This window comes from Trichosurus vulpecula, chromosome X, assembly GCF_011100635.1.
Source record: "Trichosurus vulpecula isolate mTriVul1 chromosome X, mTriVul1.pri, whole genome shotgun sequence".
In the NCBI taxonomy this organism is placed as follows: domain Eukaryota; kingdom Metazoa; phylum Chordata; class Mammalia; order Diprotodontia; family Phalangeridae; genus Trichosurus; species Trichosurus vulpecula.
This window is the reverse complement of record NC_050582.1, coordinates 57,839,663-57,845,869: the sequence shown is the minus strand read 5'-3', so window position 1 is coordinate 57,845,869 and position 6,207 is coordinate 57,839,663.

Here is a 6,207-nt window from a genome sequence, read left to right as displayed (position 1 = left end):
GGAAATTATGCTCAAAAGAGCCACTGGCAATGGCCTGACATCAGTATTATTAGGGATAGATGCCCCACATGGCATAACTTCCACATTCAGGAAGGAAAAAATCATGAGAGTTACAAAAAGAATTCCATCATAACATGAAAATAATGCAACATTTTCATTTGCTTTAATACACAAGAAGAACAAAATGTTTTCCCAATTTCAACAAAATGGAAGGGAACTGAATCTGCAAACTATAACCCAAGGAGTTTGACTGATTCCTAGCAAAATTCTGGAACAGATGATTCACAGAGATGGGTAGTAAATAGGGAAGGTTAAAACTGGGGTCAACCAGAGAACCCGGAGTGTTTGGAAGTCAGAGACATATAACCGACGACAGAGAAATGTTCAGGAGCATTTGATCAAGTCTTTCATGCTATTCTGATCAAGACAGAAAACAGATGGTAGATTTTGTTAGGCAGAGTCTGAACTAGCTGCAGGACCAAATTGAAGGATATAGTCATTAGTGGTTCAATGCACTAGTGTGCTGGTAAATTCTTAACAACTGACTCTCTGGGGGTAAAAAGTATGCATAACATATGTTTAAGTTTGATATGCACTATCAACATTTTCTGCATCACTTTCTTAAGTCTGAACGATCAACAAAACACTGAATCTATTCCTGAATTTTAGTGTTTACCAATTTCTAAGGTGTAAATGCTCACAGTGAAAATTTAACATCAGGCTGTCATGACCATGTTCAGTACAACTGTGATTCAGTGTCAACTTGTGAGGGAGTTAATTTTTGATTCTATATTTTATATTTCATTTGATACTATGACGTTACTCTGTCAAAACCTGAAGTCTCTTCTCTGAAACTTGGGGAAAGTTGTTTATGTAGGGTAAAGTTTACCCTTGCTGCCAATTAAAGAAATGGTCTCAATACTCTCATAAAACAGTGTCTCAGCATTCCCTTCAAGATTTATGGGGTATACTTGAGAAGCTAAGGCAGCCTAACCTTGTTCCATCTTTAACAATTAAGGTGGTATTTTTGAATTCCCTGACCACTAGTGAGTCTGCCCTTATCAGGAACCTCAGGTAGTTGCTAGGACCCATAAATTTATAAAGGAATTCCTTAGAGATAGTGAGAGGTGGTCCTCATGACATGTGGGGGCTATGCTTTTGATGCGACCAATAATGACCTTTCATCTCTGTGATGCTGGCCAATTAGATGATTTCCATTCTGTTCTTTGTTCTATGCTTATAAAAATATATTGCGCCCTCAATTCTGGGTCTTTTGACTATTTGAGGGGTGAAGAGATCTGCTTTATTGGTGGGTAGCACCCCTACTAATAAATCATAACTTGCTTAGAGAATCCTGCCTTGATTTACATTTTTCTTAAATTTCAAACAAAAAAGTTGATGTACGGAGTGGAATTCAGGTAGGAGAGCCTCCCTCTCAGTTCCTTGTTAGAAATTCTCCTTATTCTATTGAGCCAAGTAGAGTATCCTCAACAAAGGGAGAATTTATGTTAGGGACTCTGTGGTTATGGATAAGCTCTCCACCTGAATATTAAACAAGTTGGTTCTTCTCTGAGTAAAAGGGGATGTGTGGGAAGATGGCGGCTGGTAAGCAGGGACTAGTGTGAGCTCCATACCGAGTCCCTCCAAAAACCTATAAAAATGGCTCTGAACCAATTCTAGAATGGCAGAACCCACAGAACAACAGAGGGAAGCAGGGCTCCAGCCCAGGACAGCCTGGATGGTCTCTGGGTGAGGTCTATCCCACACGGAGCTGGGAGCTGGGAGCTGGGAATGGAGTGGAGCAGAGCCCAGCCTGAGCGGCGTGGAACAACCAACCTTGGAGTCGGGCGGATGGGGCCCCTAGTGCCCTGAATGTGTGAGCTGCGGCAGTTACCAGAATCCTCAACCCACAAACACCAAAGACTGCGGAGAAGGTTAGTGGGAAAAGCTGCGGGAGTGGAAGGAGTTCGTGGTTTGGCTTCCAGCCCCGGGGGCAGCGGAGGTGGGGCAGCTACGGCTGTTGCTGCTTCTGGCTCCAGGCCCACCTGGTGGGAGGAATTAAGTGGCGGATCAGAGCAGGGGTGCACAGCCTGCTGAAGATCTAAGCCAAGTTCGGGTTGGGGGTTCTTGGGGAAGGAGCAGTGCTGGGGTGACACAGCTGGCACCTCCCCCCTAAACATGGAACATAGAATTCTGTAGTCTACAAGCAGTCATACCCCACTGAAAAACTCAAGGGTCAAGTTAGTTGGCTGGGAATATGGCCAGGCAGCGAAAGCACACCCAGAATCATTCTCAGACTTTGGATTCTTTCTTTGGTGACAAAGAAGACCAAAATATACAGCCTAAAGAAGACAACAAAGTCATAGAGCCTACAACAAAAGCCTCCAAGAAAAACATGAACTGGTCCCAGGCCATGGAAGAGCTCAAAAAGGATTTGGAAAAGCAAGTTAGAGAAGTAGAGGAAAAATTGGGAAGAAAAATGAGAAGGATGCGAGAAAACCATGAAAAACAAGTCAATGACTTGCTAAAGGAGACCCCAAAAAATACTGAAAAATACACTGAAGAAAACAACACCTTAAAAAAATAGATTAACTGAAATGGCAAAAGAGCTCCAAAAAGCCAATGAGGAGAAGAATGCCTTGAAAGGCAGAATTAGCCAAATGGAAAAGGAGGTCCAAAAGACCACTGAAGAAAATACTACTTTAAAAATTAGATTGGAGCAAGTGGAAGCTAGTGACTTTATGAGAAATCAGGATATTATAAAACAGAACCAAAGGAATGAAAAAATGGAAGACAATGTGAAATATCTCCTTGGAAAAACCACTGACCTGGAAAATAGATCCAGGAGAGAGAATTTAAAAATTATTGGACTACCTGAAAAACATGATCAAAAAAAGAGCCTAGATACCATCTTTCAAGAAATTATCAAGGAGAACTACCCTGATATTCTAGAGCCACAGGGCAAAATAGAAATTGAAAGAATCCATCGATCGCCTCCTCAAATAGATTCCAAAAAGAAATCTCCTAGGAATATTGTCGCCAAATTCCAGAGCTCCCAGATCAAGGAGAAAATACTGCAAGCAGCCAGAAACAATTTGAGTATTGTGGAAACCCAATCAGAATAAGCCAAGATCTGGCAGCCTTTACATTAAGAGATCAAAGAGCTTGGAAAGCGATATTCCGGAGGTCAATGGAGCTAGGATTAAAACCTAGAATCACCTACCCAGCAAAGCTGAGTATCATGCTCCAAGGGAAAATATGGAGTTTCAATAAAATAGAGGACTTTCAAGCTTTCTCAGTGAAAAGACCAGAACTGAATAGAAAATTTGACTTTCAAACACAAGAATCAAGAGAAGCATGAAAAGGTAATCAAGAAACGGAAATTGCAAGGGACTTACTAAAGTTGAACTGTTTTGTTTACATCCCTACATGGAAAGATGATGTGTATGATTCATGAGACCTCAGTATTAGGGTAGCTGAAGGGAATATGCATATATACATGTTTATGTATACATATTCATATATATAGGTGAGTGTGTATGTATGTATATATGTATGTGTATATGTGTGTATGTGTATGTATGTATATATATGTGTGTGTATATATATATAATATATATATATGTATACATATATATATATATGTAAAAGAGAGAGAGCAGACACAGGGTGAGTTGAAGATGAAGGGAAGATATCTAAAAGAAATAAAATGAAATTAAGGGATGAGAGAGCAACATACTGAGAGAGGGAGATAGGGAGAGATAGAATGGGGTGGATTATCTGGCATAAAGGTGGCAAGAGGAAGCAGTTCTGTGGGAGGAGGGGAGAGGGCAGGTGAGGGGGGAATGAGTGAACCTTGCTCTCATCAGATTTGGCCTGAGGGGGAATACCATACATACTCAGTTGGGTATCTTACCCCACAGGAAAGAAGAGGGAGGAAGATAAAAAAAAAAAATAAAAGGCAGGGGGATGATGGAGGGGAGGGCAGATGGGGGTGGAGGTAATCAAAACAAACACTTTGGAAAGGGGACAGGGTCAAGGGAGAAAATTCAATAAAGCGGGATGGGTTGGGAAGGAGCAAAATGTAGTTAGCCTTTCACAACATGAGTATTGTGGAAGGGTTATACATAATGATACATGTGTGGCCTATGTTGAATTGCTTGACTTCTTAGGGAGGGTGGGTGGGAAGGGAAGAGGGGAGAGAATTTGGAACTCAAAGTTTTAAAATCAGATGTTCAAAAAAAAAAGTTTTTGCATGCAACTAAAAAATGAGATACACAGGCAATGGGACGTAGAAATTTATCTTGCCCTACAAGAAAGGAAGGGAAAAGGGGATGAGAGGGGAGGGGGGTGATAGAGGGGAGGGCTGACTGGGGAACAGGGCAACCAGAATATACGCCATCTTGGAGTGGGGGGAGGGTAGAAATGGGGAGAAAATTTGTAATTCAAACTCTTGTGAAAATCAATGCTGAAAACCAAATATGTTAAATAAATAAATTTAAATTAAATTAAAAGGGGATGTGTGGGGATTAATCCTGTATATTTTATATTTGTTTTGAGTGTTTCAGCTAGTATTAGTAGCTGCAGCTTCTGGAGTTAGAAATAATAGGAGAATAAACTACTGTATAAAGCCTGAATTAGTTCCCCACAGTGGGGGAGGGGGTTATTAATAGAATGTGTTTTATTAAAGTGTATCTGTTGAAGTAGAATAGAGAGACAAAAAGTACAATATCTGACCACCTGGCGATCTGATGTATTGTGGAAATTGTTTATGACTCCAAGGCATGTTACAGTTTGTATCAGAGTTTTAGAAGGACATGGGGCCTCTAACGGGGGTTCTGGTAGTTGATCTGTGAGAGAATAAATTTTTTTTTTTTTACTTCTTTTGGTTTTTTTAAATTTATTTATTTTCTTGTTGCATGCAAAAACTTTTTTTTTGTTTGTTTTTGAACATCTGTTTTTAAAACTTTGAGTTCCAACTTCTCTCCCCTCTTCCTTTCCCACCCACCCTCCCTAAGAAGTCAAGCAATTCAACCTAGGCCACGCATGTATCATTATGTATAGCCCTTCCACAATACTCATGTTGTGAAAGACTAACTATATTTTGCTCCTTCCCAACCCATCCCGCTTTATTGAATTTTCTCCCTTGACCCTGTCCCCTTTCCAAAGTGTTTGTTTTTGATTACCTTCACCCCCATCTGCCCTCCCCTCCATCATCTCCCCCCTTTTATTTTTTTTTCTTCCTCCCTCTTCTTTCCTGTGGGGTAAGATACACAACTGAGTATGTATGGTATTCCCTCCTCAGGCCAAGTCTGATGAGAGCAAGGTTCACTCATTCCCCCCTCACCTGCCCTCTCCCCTCCTCCCACAGAACTGCTTCCTCTTGCCACCTTTATGCGAGATAATCCACCCCATTCTATCTCTCCCTATCTCCCTCTCTCAGTATGTTGCTCTCTCATCCCTTAATTTTATTTTATTTCTTTTAGATATCTTCCCTTCATCTTCAACTCACCCTGTCTCTGCTCTCTCTCTTTTACATATATATATACATATACACATGTATATATACACACACATATATATACATACATACACATGCATACATATACACATAGATACATACATACATACACATTCACTTATATATATACATAAACATATATATATATATATATGTATATGCATATTCCCTTCAACTACCCTAATACTGAGGTCTCATGAATCATACACATCATCTTTCCATGTAGGAATGTAAACAAAACAGTTCAACTTTAGTAAGTCCCTTGCAATTTCCGTTTCTTGATTACCTTTTCATGCTTCTCTTGATTATTGTGTTTGAAAGTCAAATTTTCTATTCAGTGCTGGTCTTTTCACTAAGAAAGCTTGAAAGTCCTCTATTTTATTGAAAGTCTATATTTTGCCTTGGAACATGATACTCAGTTTTGCTGGGTAGGTGATTCTAGGTTTTAATCCTAGCTCCATTGACCTCTGGAATATCGCATTCCAACCCCTTCGATCTCTTAATGTAGAGGCTGCCAGATCTTGGGTTATTCTGACTGGGTTTCCACAATACTCAAATTGTTTCTTTATGACTGCTTGCAATATTTTCTCCTTGATCTGGGAGCTCTGGAATTTGGCGACAATATTCCTAGGAGATTTCTTTTTGGGATCTATTTGAGGAGGCGATCGATGGATTCTTTCAATTTC